At 33.9% G+C, this 21,688-nt stretch overlaps 1 protein-coding gene and 1 pseudogene across 2 annotated transcripts in view; both read left to right on the plus strand.

The window, feature by feature from the left end:
• Nucleotides 1-21,688, plus strand: part of GNAS (GNAS complex locus) — a 179,728-nt gene that overhangs the window by 91,915 nt on the left and 66,125 nt on the right. The gene's annotated exons all lie outside the window — the stretch shown is intronic.
• On the plus strand, nt 9,075-12,793 carry LOC141504943 (frataxin, mitochondrial-like; annotated as a pseudogene).

Below are 21,688 nucleotides of genomic sequence, written 5' to 3' on the forward strand. Positions count from 1 at the left end.
TTTTGTTGTTCAAATGTGCCCAACTCTACAAGACCCCATTTGGGGTTTTATGGCACAGATACTGGAGTGGTTTCCCCTAGTTGTCTGGGATTCCTTCTAATGCTTTACATCCAGTGAACATTGTGTGTGTGTGTGTGTGTGTGTGTGTGTGTGTGTGTGTGTGTGTGTGTGTGTTTTAAGTAAACTTTTGAATTTGGAATCATAGATTTGGAGAAGGAGCTACCTACCTTAATCTCCCATTGTAGATTGTCCTTTTCTCTTATCTTTGACTAATGGTTTTGGATGTTCATATCAAATAAGAAACTTACAAATCCTTGTTCCCCCTTCCAAAACATATCTCAGCAGTTTGGTCCACAGGTTAGTTTCTTGTTGCATGGTTTTATTTTAACCTTTTCACCAGATCTGGTGAAGTATTATAATGTTGAAATGGTTGATAAAATCTTGAGAAGAACAAACCTCACTTCTTCCTTTCCATGTTTCCACCACCAAAAGTAGTTTTTTAAAATTTTTGTCCAAATAATTAACTTCCCGGAAACATAGTATTTTTGAGAAATGGTGATTTATAAAATATCTGTCTATTCATTGAGTTGAGATGAACAAAATTTTTGTTGTTTTATTGTGCCCAACTCTACAAGACCCCATTTGGGGTTTTTTGGCAAAAATACTGGAGTGGTTTATCATTTCCTTCTCCAGCTCATTTTACAGATGAGGAAACTGAAGTAACTAGGATTAAGTGACTTGCGCAGAATCACATAGTTACTATGTGTCTGTGGTCACATTTGAACTCAGAAGCGGAGTCTTTCTGATTTCAGATCCCCTACCCTATCCACCAAGCCACCTAGCTTCCCCCTTGCCAAAAATACCTGTGGTAATTCAGCATCAGCTTCACCTTCCTATTGTGCCTGATCTAACAATAATAAAACCCAATGGAAATTAGTAGATACATTTAAGTCACTTAACTATATTCTAGCATTTATAACCAAAATTTGAGTTCTGTGTCTCTTAGCATCATTTCAGTATCTTGTGTCATAAAGATAAGCTATTGTTTTTTTCAGTCATTTCAGTCATATCCAATCTTTATGACCTCTTTTGGGATGTTCTTTACAAAGATACTGAAATGGTTTGCCATTTTTTTTCTCTAACTTATTTAACAGATGAGAAAACTGAAGCAAACAAGGTTAAGCTGATGCCAACGTTTATTATATAACATTCATATGTTTAGAATAGTTGCCTTCACTGTAGTAAGGATTTTACCTGCTTTTCCAAACCAAGTGGTTCATCTCTCTTTCTACTTCCCTCCCTGCTTCTGCCTCTTCACTTTAAAATCAAGTCTCTTTGGCTCTCTTATCTGGAACTTCACTCTTTCTCAGAGGCCTTCTCATCCTGAAACTTGCAACCAATTCTGCAGCCTTCTGTCTATGAATATATACTTTCTCAAGGTCTGCCCCCTACTCTTCTCATTCACAAGTTCTTTATGGGATCTCGCTGCTGTGTCTCCTGAGTAGAATGGATTTACCCCACCCAGGCCAGTGAGTGCAGGCCCACTAACCTTCATTCTCTTCCCAACTCTGCCCCTGAGCCCCTGCAAAACTAAGCTCTCCCTGATAGGCCAAATGCCCCACTTTTCAGATTCCTTTAGTATGTTATCCTTCCTGATTATAAAATAAGCTCTTTTCAGGCATGGCCTGTCTTTTTGCTTGTGTTTGTATCCCCAGAACTATGCAAAATACCTGACCTGGCCTATATAGCAAAGCATTTAATAAATACCCGTTTTCTTCTTATAGGTGGGTTTTGTCTTTTTTTTTTAAGTCTTGAAAGTCATATCAGACCTTGATAACCTTTTAAATATCATGTGTTAACTTTATGACTCCTTTCCTTCTGGGCCAATGGAATCAGAATTGGCTCAATATCCAGTTCCTCCTAGGAAGGATGGTCCAATTGCTTTGACAAATAGGCATAGCAGCAGTAGTCAGCTTGCATGCTAACTTTTTTCATATATATTATAGGCTGCTGATCTAAGCAACGATTTTTTTCTAACCAGAATGACCTTTTTTCTTCTGTCTTATTTCCTAGAAATATATAATTTTCATTGAGAAATCTTATCTTAATTGGTTTAATTTCTTTAGAATTAGCAATTGAATATTCATGTATGAAATTAAGGAGTTTAGATAAATTCTCTTCTAGTTGTAACTTTATATGCTTTATGATTTAACTCCATTATTTACATTTTCATAATAACTACATGTTATTAGATATGAATTATTCACAGTAATGTCCCATATTGAATAGTTCTTCATTTTAAAAATGATTTTTACTTTTTTATTATAATTTTTCTCATTGATGCCTTTTTTTTCCAATACCATTTTTATTCCTTAACCTTCCTCCTAGGAGTATGAACTTGTATAGGTTTAGCAATTAGCTTTCCTCCAAAAATGTACATATGATACTTTTATGTTGCATTTCTAACTCTATTACTAACATTTTTCATCACATAATATAAATAGCCCAACAAAAATATAAATCAAATCTGAAGCTATAGTTTTTACTGATTGTCCAAGGCAAAAATGTTCACATTGAATATTTAATAAGCACTGGCAGGAACCAGTAGAAGCTGCCCTCTACCCCATTAAATCTTTTCTTTTAAAAAAAATAAAAACAGCTAAGGAAAGTCATTTGGTGAAACAATTATATCTTGTATTTTATACAAAATACACCTGTATCTTCCACTCTCTCTTGAGAAAGAGATATTCATTCATTTCCAAAGCACTTATTTAATGCCTGCTATGTACAAGTTAGTGTGCTACAAAAGCAAAACCGAGTTTGTCCTTACTTTTAATTCTAGAAAAATCAGACATGTCAATTGATGCAAACATTTTTCATAATTTTTCTTATCTGTGCAAATACACTTTAGACACAAATAATTACAAGCAGCTATTACCATTTTTACTTTGAAATAAAAAATTTCTACTATCTTTTCTTTTGTAGATAAAAAGCATGCACTTACTCATTTAATATAGCTTAGTTTTTCTTAGATGGTCTCAAATTCTGGCCCAAGGAACTAATATTCAACTGGGGGGGGGGGGGGTAGGGAACAGTGCAATAAGTATTTGAGCTAAGTCTTCAAGAAAATCTGGTGTTCTAAAATTTTGGAGAGGCAGTGCATTCCAGACATGAAGAACAGAGTATGCAGAAGGATGGAGGTGGAAAATTTAACAAAGAACAGCATTTTAGGTTATTTTGGGTATGACATATATTGTATGATTGTAAGCAGAGAGGTTCAGTTGGACAGATAGTCCAGGTAAGAGGTGATAAGAATCTAACCTAAAGAGAAAAACTTGGAACAGTAAAAAGGGGATAGGTATGAGGATAAAGAGTCAAGGATAATTCCTAAATTGAGAACATCAATGACTACAAGATTGAATGGTAGTGCCCTGGGAAAGTCCTCCATTCTTTGGAACCAAGATAATTCATTGCAATTAATCTCTGTCCTACAATATTTTATTATTATTTTATTTACATAGTTGAAGTCATTTTGTATATTGTCCTTTTAACTACTGTTTGTTTGCTGTGAATCCCTCTATATGTCTCTAATTCTGTGACTTCCCATGTTTCTCTTAACTTCTCATATTCATAATTTCTCACTGTATAATAAAATTATATTGAGTGAGTTAATATGCTAGGATTTGTATACCTAAAATATGACATCCCTCCCTACCTCTATTCCCATTTTTTAGGTTCTATAAAGAACACCGCAACTTTTTTATTATATATATATATATATATATATATATGAGACTTTCCCTCTTTTTTAACTCCTTAAGTAACTATTTGCTGAATATGAAGTCTGTAGATTACTTCTGAACAGAGCAATGGAAAGATTTTAATATGGTTTCACAGAGACCCCAGACCCAGAGTAGCTCTTCCAATAAAAGTTTCCTTTGAGCCTCAAACCATGTATCATTTTGTATTCAACCTCAGTCAAAGACATTTTCTCTTTCCTCTTATCATGCATGTTCATTTCCATGAGTAGGTACCTTTTAGCTGATTCTAACAAAAGTCCCATGTCCTGTAATCTCCTTAGATAAATTGGGAAACCCATCAAACTTTTATCAGAATAATTGGATCAGTATTTTATCCCCTCCAGGCTCATATTCCAAATTCTTAATTTTTTTACTGTTCACATTATTCTATTCCATTGCTATATCTTATTTTTCAACTATTCCCTATATAAACATACATATACTTATCTATGTATGTATGTAATATGGTGGTGTTTAGTCATTTTTCATGTTCAACTCTGTAACCCCACTTGGGGTTTTTCTAGGCATTAACAGGAGTGATTTGCCATTTCCTTCTCTAACTCATTTTACAGATGAGAAACAGAGGTAAATTGGGTTAAGTGGCTTGCCCAAGGTTACACAGCTAGTACCTTATTTCCTGAAAATAAGCGCTGTTATGATTTTTTTTCTAAGATGTTCATCATATAAACCCTACCCCAAATTAAGCCCCAATTAAGATCATCAGCCAGAAATGAATGAATTTAGTATGTCCATTATAACACATGACAGACTATTGAATTATAAAATAAAGTTAATATATAATTAAATATAAATATATTATTGGCATTAAAACATAAACTAAATGATAATATAAATTAAAATTAAGTAGTTATAAATACTGAAGTGGGTGCCTTTGGAGTAGAGATCAATGCCTATATAAACAGATGAACTCAAAATTTATTGCAATATGATCAATCAGAGTATAGATACAATCATGAATAACAACATGCACTCTTGATAACATCTAGATGGAAAGAAAGCCCTACCTCTAATCATCACTAAGGGCAAGAAAGATGCTCTTGAAACTGAAAAAAGCCTAATGTCCACAAGTAGTTACACGGAAGTAATTGATTTAATGCTTGTGAAGTGGCCAGAGGTCTGCTAGTCTGGGATTCAACCAGTACTCACCACACTGAAGGCATGAAGAACTTCTTGCAGAGAGAAGAATAGGTCACATAATGATTCCTGCAGTAATGACTGCTGTCACAAGACTCTTGATATTGCATTAAACAAGCCATTTCAAGGACCATTTGTGCATGAAAATCAATGACTACATTAAAGATACAGTGGAGAAAAATCAGCATGGAAACTGTGAAACCAAGGCTGCAAGAGGTTGTGACTTGGGTAAAGAATTTATGGAATAAAATCACTGACAGCTGTACTGCTAATGCCCTAGAAGTGGGCTGCATCAATAAGAAGTGCTCATTTAAAGAGATTCTATTGCTGGACATGAGACTGGGGCCAGAGTTGTAAGAAATTCAGATGGAATTCAGGGTTTGGAAAGTTATGACAATGTTCCAGAAGATGATGGACATGACTGTATTTGAATAAAGGTAGTTTTTTTATATGAATAAATGCAGATGCACATGAAAATAAGACATTCCCTGAAAATAAGCTCCAATGGATCTTTTGGAGCAAAAATTAGTGTAAGATCCAGTCTTATTTGGGGTGAAATATGGTATCTATCTGAGGCCAGATAAGAACTCAGGAAGAAGAGTCTTCCTGACTCTAGTCCTGGCACTATCCACTGTGCCACATAGCTATTCTACATATGTATATATGTATAGGTTTATATATATAATATATAATGTATAAATATATATGCCTACATATATATGTATATATGCTTGGTTCTAACTTTGACTTTTTTAGAGACTGACCAGTAATGCATTCTCTGAATCAGAGTATATTAAATAGTTTAGTCACTTTTATTGTATATTCCAAATTATTTTTAGAATGGTTAGAGGAATTTATAGGTTTGCCCACAGTATTGTTAGTATGTCTCTTTTTCTATGTCCCCCTCTACCACTAAGTATTCTATCTTTTGTCATCTTTTCCAGTGTCTTGTATAGGAAGTAAAAAACTTAAATTTGTATTTATGTTTTTCTTATTAGTAGTAATTTGGAGCAATTTTCAGTTTTGGAGAAATTTTCAAATAATTCATGATAGTTTGCACTTCTTTTGAAAACCTTTTCCCCTACTTATCCCAATTTAAAACTGTCATACCCTTAACTTTATGCAAGAGATTGATCAGAGAACTTCTTGATAAATTTGATGAGCCTTCATGGTGGTGAGCCTTTCTTAAGGACTTTATATCTTTCTGTGGATGGTGTTCTAAACAGGAACATATTTAATGGGCCATGCAATATCCCCTTTCTATTTAGTTCTTGATTTGGTGAATTAGAGTACCTTTTGTGTTGGGCCTCTAAAATGGAAGAATCTCAGGTGCTTATTTGACCCTATTTTGTTTTGTTTCCCCCTTTTTGAAAATCTGTCTTTTGATAGAAGTAATCAGCCTATATTAGTAAAGAAGATAAAGAGTATATTTCACATATGAGAAAATGCTTTTCCAAATATATAAAAAAGAGGATTATATGAGCAGCAAGTTGTTGTATAGCAGGTATTGTGGGAAGTATTATTATTATACCCAGTTTACATTTGAAGAAACTGAGGCAGACAGAGGTTAATGCAGCTGATGTGTTTGAGGCTTCATTTAAACTCATGTTCCTGACTCAAGACCCAGAATTCTATCCATGGCCCTATCTATCTGTGCAATAATTAAAAAGTTATTATCTCTAAAAATTTTGGGAATATTAGATTAGTATCAGTAATATTAATGAGTAATAATTAGATTTTTATTAAAATGGGCAATATTTATAGATGTCTGTTAATTAATGAGGATAGGATAGTGAACAGAAGACTGAGTGCTAGATTGAGGAGTTTAGATTTACAGGAGAATTCCATATGAATTTTTTTTAAACTGAGGAATATGTGTGATAAAAAATTTTATCTGAAAAAAAGATTACTATGGTAGCTAATAATGCTTCAGGCTACACTAATATGCAGCCATGAAGAACATATAGAGCATATTCCAACACAGTTTACAAGTAGTTGTTTTTTTGCTTGTTTCATATTTTTTATAAATAGTAAATGAGAACTTTAGGGGGAAAATGCAGAGTAGATAGGAGTTTGTCTCTATAACTTATTAATTTTCTTCCAGAAAAAAATATCATTACTTCTCCTCATTCCTGTTTCTTATTTTCAATTTGTGTCCTGGTCACTCACCAGTTTGTCTATATAAGCAGGAAATAATTTGATATTGTAGATTTATATGTTAATGTTAATAAATTTAACTCCCCTAGGCTCATTTGTAGTTTAAGTCTTAAATTCTTAGGACGTATTTGGAGATTATCAGTCAAAGAACATTTATTAAGGGCCTACTATGTACAAATAAGGCCTGTGAAGATAAAAATGTTCTAGACCTCAAAGGGCTTGTATTCTAATGGGGAAAAAAACACATCATATATATATATATATATATATATATATATATATATATATATATGTAAATATATATAGATGATACGAAATGAATACAAAATAGTTTGGAGAGAGAGCATTATAAGATTGCACTAGAACTGAGGTTGGAAGGAAACCAGCTATTCTAATGAGTGGAAGAAAGACAGGAGAGCATCCCAGGCATGGGTTTAGTCAGCACAATTATATAGTTAGAAGTAAAGGAGGATGTGCACAAGGCACATCAAATAGACTAGTGTGATTAGATTGTAGATTGCATAGAAAGGTAAGGTTAATAAAAAAATACTTAAAATGCCAAATAAAGGACTTATATTTGATAATATAGGTAATAGAAAGACATTGGAGTTTAATGAGCAGATGACTCATTAAAGGGAAAGTTATATTAGTCCCAGATGTACATTTTAGTGACTGTTTAAAGGATGGGTTGTAGGGAGGAACTTGTGTAAGGGAGACTAAACAGGAAACTTTTTCAGTAGGTGAGAGATGATGAAGACCTGAACTTGAATGTGCCTCCTTGAGTGGACAGAAGTGTTGTGTATGAGAGATAGAAACATCAGGACCTGATAATCTTTTGGTTCTGTGAGATAAGAATAAGGAGTTGAGAATGACTACTAGATTGTGACCTGGAAGTCTTTTATGGTAAAAGGAAAGTTTAGAAGAGGAGAAAGTTTAGGGAGAAAGATAATGAGTTCTGTTTTTGACAGGTTGAGAGTTTTAGATGCCTATCAGTTGTAAAGTACTAATAATCTTGGATCTCTTCTACAGGTGAATTCAAGTTAGTGATCAATCTTTTGTTAAGCACTATTCTTGTCCCAAGCATTATTGTGAGCACTAAAGATACAAAGACAGGCAAAAATATTCACTGAAGGAATTCACATTCTAAAAGGGGATATAACATGCCAATAATCATAGACATACAAGATATATTCAAGGTAGTTAAAAGTCTCAGAAGGAAGACATCGCATCACCTCTCATTCTTAGACCATTAGACTTAATTATCTCCCTACCTCATTCTCATTTCTCCCTAATACATTTTTCATGCAAAATAATCCTCCTAGGGCATAGATATGACATTGTAATTGTGTTATTCTTAAATCTTTACTAACTCCTTAAATAAAATGCAAATTTCTCAACTTGATATTTAAATCCTTCCATAATCTGACTTCTGCCTATCTTTCCCAACTTAATTTCTTGTTATTCTCCTTCATATACTCTAACATTTCTGCCACTACCCTGTGCAGACTTTGTCACCTCATACCTTGACCATTGCAAAAAACTGCTAGTTGGCCTCCTAAGTAATTATTCACTCCAGTCCCAGTTAATTTGCACTCCATTATGTACATAAAATATGAAGATTTAGAGGAATGCCACTAGTACATTAGTTGGATACTTTTTGGTGCCCCTTTGGAAATAAGTACATGGGCAAGATTTGTTACAGGATAAGAATGAATATGTACCAAAATAAAAAATATTGGCATCTCTGGTTTTTATTTCATTATGTGGTCAGATTTAAAAACTCCTCCTTTCATGCCTCATCATAGCACGAAAGTAAATTTGGATTCTCAAAGGCTATGCTCATGAAACACAATCTATGTTAGGTATTACCAATTAGGAAAAGCTTTGAGTATGAACCTAGTGATGGATTGTAAGTGTATAGCTGTCATCAAGAAAGCCTTAAAGAGGGAGCTTTTCCCCAAGAAACTTTGAATGAAGCCTCTAAATAGCTCCTAAAGCAACAGAACCCAGAAAAAAAATTGAAACAACTTTTTCACAAGCTATCTTAGAGGAAGTTCAGGAGAAGGTCTGTAACATGGGTGTAGCCCAGTGTAGGCAGGAGAGTAGTGTAAACCAGAAAGAATCTTTTAGCCACAGCACAACTAAGGGCTTAGTGCAGCTTCACCAACCATGAAGGTCCAAATCCCAGCTCTCAGAGACCAAGATTTCTAGCCATGAGGAATTGGTGTAGTTTTGGGATACCCCAGCATAGGGAACAAACTAGGAACACCAGAAACACCAGAGCAAAAATTTAGAGACCTGAACCCTAGTTCTCAGGCAAAAATCTTGGAACGCTATACTTATACCACAACTGACAAAAAGACCAAACAATATCCCAAAAAAGCACTAACCATTGACAACTACTATTCTGATAAATGATTATTAAAAACACCAACTCAGAAGAGAAAAGCAGGGACAAAATGCTTACGTGTAAACCTCTAAAGGGTTGATGAACTGATCTCAGTTCCAAAAAGACTTCTTGGAAGAGTTCAAAAAAGATTTTAAAAACCAAGGAAGAGAGGAAGAAGAAAAATGGAGAAAAGAAATGAGAGTCATGCAGGACAATTATAAAAAATTAACTGAAGAAAACAATTTTAAAAATAAAAATGACCAGCTGGAAAATAAAATTAACCAACCAGAAAAGGAAACAAAGAAGTTAACTGAAGAAAATAAACCTTTAAAACTAGAATTGAACAAATGAAAATGAATGACTGTAACACCAAGATTCCATCAAACAAAACCAAAAGGCTGAAAAAATAGAAAATGTGTTTCTTAGAAAAATGACTGAACTGGAAAAATACATCCAGAAGAGATAATTTATGAATTAATGGTCTACCTGGAAGCCACAATCAGAAAAAGAACCTAGACAGTATTATGCAGGAAATTATTATGGAAACTGCACTAATATCATGAAATAAAAAAGATAAAATAGTCCTTAGAAGAATCCATCGATCATCCCCAGAAAGAGAACCCAAAATTAAAGAATTCTCAGCTAAAGAAAATACTGCAAACAGTCAAAAAGAAGTAATTTAGGGGGCGGCTAGGTGGTGCAGTGGTTAGAGCACCAGCCCTGGAGTCAGGAGTGCTTGAGTTCAAATCCAGCCTCAGACATTTAATAATTACCTAGTTTTATGGCCTTTGGCAAGCCAATTAACTCCCTTGCCTTGCGAAGAAGAAGAAGAAGAAGAAGAAGAAGAAGAAGAAGAAGAAGAAGAAGAAGAAGAAGAGGAAGAGGAAGAAGAGGAAGAGGAAGAGGAAGAGGAAGAGGAAGAAGAAGAAGAAGAGGAAGAAGAAGAAGAAGAAGAAGAGGAAGAGGAAGAGGAAGAAGAAGAAGAGGAAGAGGAAGAGGAAGAAGAAGAAGAAGAAGAGGAAGAAGAAGAAGAAGAAGAAGAAGAAGAAGAAGAAGAAGAAGAAGAAGAAGAAGAAGAAATTTAAATACCAGGGAGCCACTCAGGATTATGCAGGACTTTTTAGCTTCAACATTAAAGGATCAAAAGACCTGGAATATGCTATTCTAGAGGACAAAGAAGCTTGGATTACAATCAAGAATCAGCTATCATGCAAAATTCAGCATATTCTTTCAGAGGGGAAAAGTTGAATTTTAAATAAAGGACTTTCAAGCTTAGCTGATAAAGAGAAAATATGATCTTCAAATACAAGACTCAAGAGATGCATAAAGGGGTAAAATGGAATATATTTAGACAGGGTTATGGGTATAAATTGACTATAATGTGATCAAACTTTTAGCTCTTGAGGGTTATAGTTACTTTGGGACAATTGGAGGGATTGTTCTTGAAAAGGGTATGTGAGTTTAAACTGATTATGATTTAAGGATGCTTATGGCTCTTAAGAATTATACTTCTGTCAGGACAAATGAAAGAAGTATACTTTTTGTATGAGGAGCATGTGGAGTCCTAGGCTGGGAGTGTGGTGCAGATGGCACTGCAGAGGCCTGACCAAGCCAGGGCATGTATCCTGCAGCAGCTGGCTCCCGGGCCTAAGAGGACTGGGCTCTGCAGCCTCCCAGCCCAGGTGGGGCCACTGACTCTGGGAGCAGGGATGAGAGCTGTAGCTTCTTGGTCTTTGGTCTTTCTCAGTTCCAGGGCTTCAGAAGCCAGATTTCAAAAGTCAAAAAACAGAGTGTTTATCTGGTGAATTTGAGGAAAACAGGAGCACTGGTTGACAAAAATTTACTAGAATGAACCACTTATGAAAAACTTGCAGAAGAAACCTTGGACTCCTTAGCATATTTTTTTGAAGATCTCAGAGACAAGCCTTACCACCCAAGGATTATGATGTTTCATTTGGTGTTCTAACAGTACAACTGGGTGAAGATCTGGGAACCTATGTGATCAAGAAACAGACCCCCAACAGACAGATCTGGTTGTCTTCTTCATTGAGTGGTCCCAAGCACTACAACGGGACAGGGAAGAATTGGGTTCACACTCACGATGGAATGTCCCTTCATGAATTGCTGGAAAAATAGTTTTCTAAAGCCTTGAAAACTCAATTGGACATGTCTTCCCTGGTCTTTTCTGGAAAAAAACACTTGACAAAAATTAATTTTTTTAAAAAAATTAAATTTTAAAGACACTGAAAGCTCTTGATGAAGAGTTTCTCCTCATTTGAATATGGTTTTTGTTCCCCCCCCCAACTTAGCTTCATTTAATGTGGTAGTTATTTGAAAAGAATATGTATTTTTGACTTCAACTCTGGCTGTGAATTAATTGAAATTATTTAATTCTGTTTCTATAGTATATCTCACTTTCATAAACCTGCAATAAAGAACTATGAATGCTTTAAAAAAAAAGAAAGAAAGAAGTATACAAGAGGAAGTAGATACAAGACAGCTATAAAACAATTAGGACATGGGGAAAATATAAAGGATTATGCTGGGATAAGAAGATGGAGGCATTAGAGGAAAATTGTATTTCTAATGGGACAGTTGAGAGGAGGGTACTTGGACAAAGACTGTCAGTATGAAATGATTATAATGTGATGAGACTTCGAAATCAATCCATCATTTGACCCTTGAGAATTATACTTGTATCAGGACAGATAAAAAGAGTATACTTTGACAGAGGGTGTGGATACAAGGCAGGTATAAAACAATTAATGAAAAATAAGATGGGAGAAGGCATTAGAGAATAAATAGCACCACATGATGAAGCACAAAAAACCTATTATTATAGTAAAGGGAAAGAAGAGAGAGTGTGACCACTGAGTAAATATTACTCTCAACAGATTTTGCTCAAAAACAGAATAAGACATTCTTAGGTGGGTTTAGAAATTTATCCTCCTCGGGGGCAGGGGATGCAATGGATCAGGCAGCAGCCCTAAAGTCAGGAGGACCTGAGCTCAAATTCGACCTCAAACACTTGATACTTCCTAGCTGTGTGACCTTGAGCAAGTCACTTAAGCTCAATACACACACACATATACATGAAGAAATTTATCTACCCTACAGGGAAGTAGGGGGGATGGGGAAAGAAAGGAGAAGAAGAAGAAAAGGGAAGGGGTAAGTAAAAGTAAAATTAAAGTTAAAAGAAAAGTAAAAAAAGTAAAGTAAAAAGGGAAAAGGAGAAGAAAAGGGAAGAGGGTTAATAGAAAGGAGGGCAGATTAAGAGATGCAGCAGTTAGAAGCAGAGTGAGAGGGGGGGAAAGGGGAAAAGAAGAGAGAAGAGTACAAAGAGGGGGGAAGATAGGATGGAGGGAAATACAAAATTAGTCATCTTAACTCTGAATGTGAATTGGATGAAGTCTCCCATAAAACAAAGGTGGATAATAGAGTGGATTAAAAACCAGAATCCTGTAATATGATGATTACAGGAAACACATTTGAAGCAGAGAGATACACACAAGGTAAAAGTAGAAGACTGGAACAGAATGTATTATGCTTCAGCTGAAGTTAATAAAAAGCAGGGGTAGCAAACGTGATCTCAGACAAAGCAAAAGCAAAAATAGATCTAATTAAAAGGGATAAGGAAGGAGGAAGATATTGTAAAGCTAAAGCTAACTAATAGAAGTATTTATGAAATTTTGTGAAATACTCCTTATAATGCCCATTAACTTAGGAATGACTAAGCAAGCTATGGTATATGAATGTTATTGAGTACTGTTGTTGTAGAAGAAAACATATGTCCCCTGACTTCAGGAAAACCTGGAAAAAGACTTAATGAATTGATGCTGGGTGAAATGAGCATAACCAAGAGAACATTGTACACATTAACAGCAACATTGTGAGATGATCAGCTATAATGGAAGCAACTTCTTTCAGCAGTTCAATAATCAAGGACAATCCTGAGAGACCTGTTAAGGAAAGTGCCATTCACATCCAGAGAAGAAACTATGGATTATGAATGCAGAGAAAGCATACTATGTTCACTTTTTAAAACTTCATGGGTTATTTTTTCCTTTTCAGAATTTCCCCCATCCCCCTTAGTTTTAATTCAACATGGCTACTATGGAAATATATTAAAAACAATTGTACATGTGCAACCTATATCAAATTTCTTGCTGCCATGGGAGGGGGAGGGAAGGGAGGGTGATAGAAAATGTGACACTCAAAAGCTTGCAAAAGAATCAATGTTGAGGGGGCGGCTAGGTGGCGCAGTAGATAGACTACCAGCCCTGGAGTCAGGAGTCCCTGAGTTCAAATCTGGTCCCAGACACTTAATAATTACCTAGCTGTGTGGCCTTGGACAAGCCATTTAACCCCATTGCCTTGCAAAAAAAATCCTAAAAAAAATGAATGTTGAAAACTATCTTTGTATGTAATTGGAAAGTAAATAAAAATTAAATTATTTTTTTTAAAAAAAGAAAGCTTTAAATAGAAGCAGGGTAAATTTTTTTAGTCCTCAAAGTTTCTGTGTTTATATACCTTAACAAATTGCATAAGCTCCATTTTCTCCTCATCTAAATTCTTTTTAATATTTTATGGTACTTTGTTTATTCCTACAAGATGCAAATGAAGCTCACTTAGTTGTCACTTTCATAATATTAAAATGTTATAACCAAAATGTAAAAGAAAAGAGCATAGAAACAGTCTTTCAATCACACTAAGCTTTATTAGCTTCTTTATTGGGGATTCAATTATAGTTTTAGTCTTTACAGTAAAATGATAAAGAAAAACTAGATAAAATTCAAATAAAGTAGATTTTCTCCTTTTTAAAAAAAAATTTTATTATTTGACAGTGGGCTTAAGTGACTTGCCCAAGGTCACACAGTTAAGAAATTATTAAGTGTCTGAGGTCATATTTGAACTCAGGTCTTCCTGACTCCAGGGCCAGTGCTCTATTCACTGTGTCACGTAGCTTCCCTAAAGTAGGTTTTTTAATGGATTAAATAGGTTCTGGAAAGAAAGTTAAAGAAGTTGGGGTTTGTTTGGTTGATGAAGAGAAGGAAGTGGAAACTACCAAGAACATTTTGCAGCCAAGTGGAGCTCATAAGATTTTTTTCTCTTGCTATGGTCTTAGAAGGATGCACTAGAAAATTTATAATTTTCTAGTTTAAAACTGATTTTTTGAGTTAACAAAAACCCTCTAATATTTCTTTGATTCTCATATTGTTTTTTCTATGTAGATGCTTGAGAATTTCTTTTTTTGATCATTGAAATACTTTTTTCAGGCATAGAAGTTAGATTGATAGGTAATTTTGGTTTTTTCCAGGAAAAGTTTATATAGGAGAAATCTATATTAGTGTGTTAGTTTGTGCCAATAAATGAATCAGTGTAATGGAAACAAGAAATTTAATTTTGAGACATTCAAGGACCGTGCCTGTCTAATTCCTTCCAGGAAAATTTGAATACCACTAAAAAATAGTATGACTGATAATTTGGCAGTTTTTTCCATGTTACTGGGGTAGGTTTTTTTTAAGAAGAAATAAATAGAAAATAACTTAAAATAAATTACACTACTATAGATATTTTACAATATTAATTCTTTTGGTTAGTTGCATTGAGATTATTCTGTTGTTTCTCTGGAGAAAATGTTCTCCAATATAGCAAGTGAAAGGTGTGGTTGTGCCAATGAAAAATGAGAATTACCTTGGTAACTTGGTAACAATATAAACTTTCTCTGATTTCTGTTATATTTATGTATGATAAAGGATCCTGAAAGCATTTTTACTTTTGTCTACTAGGGAATACTGATAATTATAGTATGTTTATGCTTATTTTTACAGTGTTTTTTTATTCTTTTAATTTGTCAATTTCATAGAGGGTACAAAGAAAATGAAAATAATAATACATTTGGTGTGCATAATTTAGATTAGAATATGTAAGTACATGCATGGAAATAAGTACATAAACTTTTAAGTCTATTCAACAAACAGTGGTCACAGCCCTGCAGATTTTCATCAGAAAAAAATCTCAATAGAATAATTGAATTTTGACAGAGGAAAAGGCAAAGGAGATTGAGATGGATACATCTTGAATCAAGAAACAGCAAATATGAAGTAATGAAACTGAAAATAAGCAAGCCATTCCTTAGGTGAATTGAAGAAAAAACTTAAAAGTAGTTCAGAAAAATCAAACAAAACCTACAAAGCTATCAGAATTGAAATAAACTCTGTCCCACAATTATTTTAAAAATAACAAGGAAAAGCACCAATTGGAGTAGTGATGGGAAAAATTCAAGGTGAAAACACAGTGGGTCATTTTCCAATCTTATATCCACACAGGGAAGTAGCCTAGATATTTAAAAGGCGGTAGTGAAGGAAGGTTCTAGTCAATAACAGGTATTTATTTAATAGCATTAAGCACTGAAAATAGAAAGGAGTGGGGGAATGGGGGGGAAATGAATTTACAGAATTTACAGAATTTTTACAGAATTTACATTCCAATTGGGAAACAACATGTAATCAATTATATAGACAAGCTTTATATAAAGTATAAATATGAATGATGAGCTTTAGTGACTGAGAGGATTATGGTACCCATGACAGTAGTGAAGAAGTTATAAAGAGGAGAAAAAAGATAATGTATTCTGTTTTGGACATGTTGAGTTTGAAGTTTAAAAAAAAAATTTGGTGATCTAGGAGGTCATCTCCTTTGAAAGCATGGGAACTGATAATACCATCAATCAAGATAGTGTAGAATGAGAAAAGAAGAGGACCCAGGACAGAGCTATGGAGGATACCCATGGTTGATGGGCATGTCTAGTGGCTGTTTGTTGTGATAATGAATAGTGTGATACTGACTATGACCCCTTGATACTCTGGATTTTGACAGTGATGTTCCTGGGAGTTCTCATTTGAGGATTTCTTACAGAAAGTAACAGATTGAGTCTTTCTATTTCCCCTTTACCCTTTGATTTTAAGAGATCTGAGCAGTGCCTTTTTTAATATTTTTCAAGATATGTTGATCATACTTTTTAATGATAATGGCATTTAGTCTAGGTCACTAATTATTCAACTTTTTTCCTCTTCAATCTATTTTCTAGCTATGAAATATCTTATATTTTCTTCTTTATTCAGTCTTTTGATTTTGTTTTTTAATATTTCTTGTTGTTTTAAGAAGTTACTGGCTTCTGTTTGTTCCCAAAACCCTGGGCAAAGTTTTGTACTTCAGTGGCCAAGCCATTAATTCCCTTTCCAATTCTTTCTTCCATAGTTATCATTTCTTTCCCAATTTTTCACCAAGTGCTCTCATTCCATTTATCAAAACATTTAAACAATTCATTTTTTCTAGGAACTCTAGTTGGATTTGATCCCAACTTGCTTTTTCTCTGAAGCATCACTTGAAGATATTTTGAAAACATTTTCTTGCTCTGTTTTGTTATCTAATAGCTCATTACAGTGGAGTTCTTTGTTTACCATTCTTTCAGCCTACTTTTTTTTGACGTTTAACTTGATGTTAGAACTGAGTTCTGCCACATTTCTGGAGGAAAGGGCTGAGCTGGATCTGTTGCTACTTTCTTGGGGGTATTGAATGTTGTGTTATTCCAGGATCTAAGGATTGATTGGCTGGAAACCTGCAAGCTTTCAGTGCTCCTGATCTGATCTTGAGCAAAAATCTGATTGTTGCCTCCCTGGACCGAGTTTCTGACCAAGGTTTTTCTTAAAGCCTCAATATAATACTGCATATCTCAGATCTTATTAGCCAACTGGGAAGTTCTACTGGTTCAAAGTACAGAACTGCAAGTTCACCTTTGATCTGTGATTCCTGCCCTAGTTTTTCCTCTACAGACTGGCCTCTTTGCTGGAAATGAGATCCTTCTCTGTTCCTGGGGTCTGAATCAAGCCACTCCTGCATTCTTCTGAACCTCTCCCTTTCTTAGTACTCTGCCTAGGACCTATGGTCAAGTCCCCTTCACAATCTCCCCCAGATATGTAATCCAGAACTAGGTAATGAGTAGTAAATCTGCTGGTTTTAACCAGTTCTCACCACAGGACCGTGGACGAGCTAGTCTGACTTTGGGAGCTCCTTTTGTATTAGTACCTAGATTCTCTTTGGCACTGTAATACTTCAGTTCTGCAGAGTGAGAATGTACCATTTCACAAAATCAGGATGAAGAAGAAAAAAGACTCTTTACAAACGAAGAGGAAGAAGTGAGAGAACTAGTGTCACTTGATTCACATGATAGATCAGGAAGAGGGGTTTAAAAGGCAAGAAAAAATATAAGGACTATAATTGGGGTCTGGGTGAGAGGAAGCAAAATGGATCAAGAAAGTGGAAGCCATTCTAATCAAGCATAGAGCACTGGTGCTAGCAAAGCACACTGGTTCTCTTTCATTACCTATTTAAAAGTACGAAAGTATAAAAGAATATTTTAAAGGATCATAACTATGAAGGTAAATAGAATAAACTCACCCAGAAAATCTTAGAGAATAGCAGCATGGGTTAGAAAACAAAATCTAACAATATACAGTTTATAAGAAACCCTTAAAAGAGAATCACTTATAGTCAAATTAAGAGAATGAAGAAAACTGTTACACTTCAGCTGAACTCAGAAAAGCAAAACTAGCTATCATGACCTCTAGACTAGAAAGAGCAGGCTTGATTAAAAGAATAAATAGGAAAAAGCATTATTCTAAAAGTCCTAGGGATAATGAATTAATGTATACATAAATGTGTGTATGCATTTTACACACACACACACACACACACACATATATATATATATATATATATATGAATATACACATGCACCAAATAGAATAACATCTTAAATGCTTAAAATAAAAACTACAGTTATAGGGAGAAATATGCAGAAAATTTGTACTAAAGGAGCCCCCCCATATACTTCCTTAGGACCTAGACTAAGAAAAATGCAAAAGAGGGGCAGCTAGGTAGCCCAGTGGATTAGAGCACTAGCCCTGGAGTCAGGAGTGCCTGAGTTCAGATTTGGTCTTAGACACTTGATAATTGCCTAACTGTGTGATCTTGGACAGGTCACTTAACCTCATTGTCTTAAATAAATAAAAATTTTTAAAAATGCAAAAGAATGAATTTAAGGAACTAATTAGAAATCTAAAAAATAGATATTATAACATTATTATAATTGTTCTCTCACAGTTATTAAATAGAAATACCAAGGTATAAATGTATTTCTTAACACTGCAAGATACCTTTTTTCAGAAATTGAATATTAGGACATAAAAACCTAGTAAATAAATAGAAAAGAGTACAAATATTAAACATCCTTTATTGAGCACAGTGCAGTAAAAAAAGAATTAAAAATTATTTGGAGACTAAATAACTTAGTCCTGAAGAATTGGTGGGTCAAATAAAAAATCATAAAAATAACAGATAACTTCATGAAGGATAATGATTACAATGAGACAATATGTATTGCATATTAACCACAGCAGTCATTAAGTGATATAATATATCTTTAAGCATTTTTATCTCAAAAGAGAGAAATAATGAATCAAACAATTGGGCATTCAACTAAAAAATTCTTTAAAATTTTTTTAAACCCAAACATCCAAGTGCAGAAAGTCAAAGAAGAGATTAATAAAATTGAAAACAAAAAATTAAATTTTAAGTAAGATTAGGGGCTCTTTTCAGAGGAAGGGGGAACCAATAAATAGAAAAAAGTTGCTACCAGATTACTCATATCAATTATTTTAAAAAAAATTCATCAAAAAATAAAGAAAAAACCAATTATTAGAAACTATTTTGATTCACAGTGGCAGCTAGGCAATGCAATAGATAGAGTTACAGGCCTAGAATTATTCTTCCTGAGTTCAAATATGAACCTGGGCAAGTCACTTAACCCTGTTTGCCTCAGTTTTCTATATTTGCAAAATGAGCTGGAGAAGGAAATGGCAAACCAATACAAAAGCTTTGCAAAGAAAACCTCAAATGTGGTCACAAAACAACTGACCAACAACATTTTGCACCACTGTAAGTCAATAAAACTGGCAACTTAAATAATATGAGTAATTAATTACAAAATATAAAATATTCATTAACAAAATGAGAAAGGAAAATTCAAATAAAAAGAAATTGAATGGTTTGTAAATAAAAGTAAACTGGAGAGGGACTAAATAGATTAAAAAAGTAAAATCTGCTTTTTAAGAGAGGAAAATCATATCCTGCGTTTATCTTGTTTGTAAATAGTTATTGGCATGTTCTATCCTTCATTATAATGTGCTTTCTTTGATAGCAGTCAGGTACTGTTTTTGCCTTTGTTTGTATACCCAATGTGTTGACCAGTGTCTGGCACATAGTAGGCATTTAATAAATTGTTTCACTTGCAAAAAATAGGAAAATCAAATTTTATAAAAATTTAAAAGAAGTCTTTACATCAAATGAAATAAATCATCAGAAGTTATTTTGCCCAATAAATGTTAACAAATATTGTAAAGGCAACCAACTTTGAAAAATTTAACTATAAATAATGCAATGACTAAATGTGATTCTAAAACACTGACTGATGATGAAACACAATACCCATTTCCTGACAGAAGGGATAGACTGATGAGGCAGAATGAAACATGTTTTTGGACATAGCCAATTGGAAAATTTGTTTTGCTGGCCTATACATATTTGTTTTAAGGGTTATGTTTTACTTTTGGTTGGGAGAGGGGAGTTGAAAGGAGATCAAATAAATTCTTATTAATTGAGAAATAAAATAAAAGTTTAAACATTAATTTGGAAAATTGTGGTAGGATGAGGGTTCAGCAAGCACTTCAATCAGTAATCATTTAGTAAATGCCTTCTATGTGCGATGCACTGAGAATACAGGAAAGGCTTATAAATTATTCTGACCATTTTTGTATGGCTCATGAGCTAAGCATAGTTTTTATATTTTTAATGATTGAAAAACATTAGGGGAAGCTAGGTGGCATAGTGGCCCTGGAGTCAGGAGTACCTGGGTTCAAATCTGGTCTCAGACACTTAATAATTACCTAGCTGTGTGGCCTTGGGCAAGCCACTTAACCCCGTTTGCCTTGCAAAAAAAAAACTAAAAAAAAAAAGAAAAACATTGAAAAAAGAATATTTTCTGATGTGAAAATTATATGAAATTTAAATTTCAAAGGCCATTAATAAAGTTGTTTTGTAACATAGCCAAATTCATTCATTTATGGATTGTCTACCTATGGCTACTTTTGTGCTACAATGACAAGAGTTGCTTGGTTAGTTGCAATAGAGATCATACATGTTGTGCTCTCATCACTTCACGTTACTGTTCACACCACAAATTGCAAGAACAGTATTATAGCTTGACAATATTTCAAGTCCCATGCATTTATTTTTTTAATTAATGCATACTCATCATCGCAAAACAAAAAAAGAAGGAAAAAAGTTTCATTGTGATGTTTTAAGTTCAAGGCTGAGATTTTTCTAAAAGAGAACCTCCTTCAATCACTATTTTTGAATACTGAATGGCTTTGAAAATTAGCTCTTGCTATCAACTTGGTAGTGCTCTTAATGAATTAAACCTAAAATTACAAGGCAAAGCAGTACATAAGAGAAAACCTTTACTGTGGTAAAGTAAATTGTATAATTACCAATATTGTTTAAATCACATTCCATTTTATATACATGCCTAGCTGTCAAAAATTAAGACAAGAAGATATCGATTCCTATACAAATTTACAGTGGATATATTTCAGAGATCAAAGTTCTAGCAATATTTTTTGGACTTTAATGAAAGTGCAAAAGATATTTCCATTGTCCAGAATTCATTTAACTGTGCATTTCAGGAATCCTACCTTATCTTCAATTGCAAGTGATTACTCTACAATGACATTTGCTAAAAGGCAAATATTGAGAAAAGAATCTAAAAATTCTGTAAAAGCCTTCTATGTAAAGAACTTGGTTGGTTAAGCTCATATAGATTGATATCAGTATTTGGCAATGCCTATCTTTGTGAAAAGGTAAAATACATAAAATCTCATACAGATCAACATTAGCAGATAGACATTTGCAAATGATTTTGCTAGATAACACAAACTTTCAAAGTCAACTAAGCAAAATTTTCACACACACATATATTATATATGAGAATATTGGGAAAGATATTACGGGGAATCAGGACAAGACTTCATGTTGACACTGGTATTTTTGTGAGATTTGAAAGAAGCCA

Source organism: Macrotis lagotis, chromosome 1 (assembly GCF_037893015.1).
Source record: "Macrotis lagotis isolate mMagLag1 chromosome 1, bilby.v1.9.chrom.fasta, whole genome shotgun sequence".
In the NCBI taxonomy this organism is placed as follows: domain Eukaryota; kingdom Metazoa; phylum Chordata; class Mammalia; order Peramelemorphia; family Peramelidae; genus Macrotis; species Macrotis lagotis.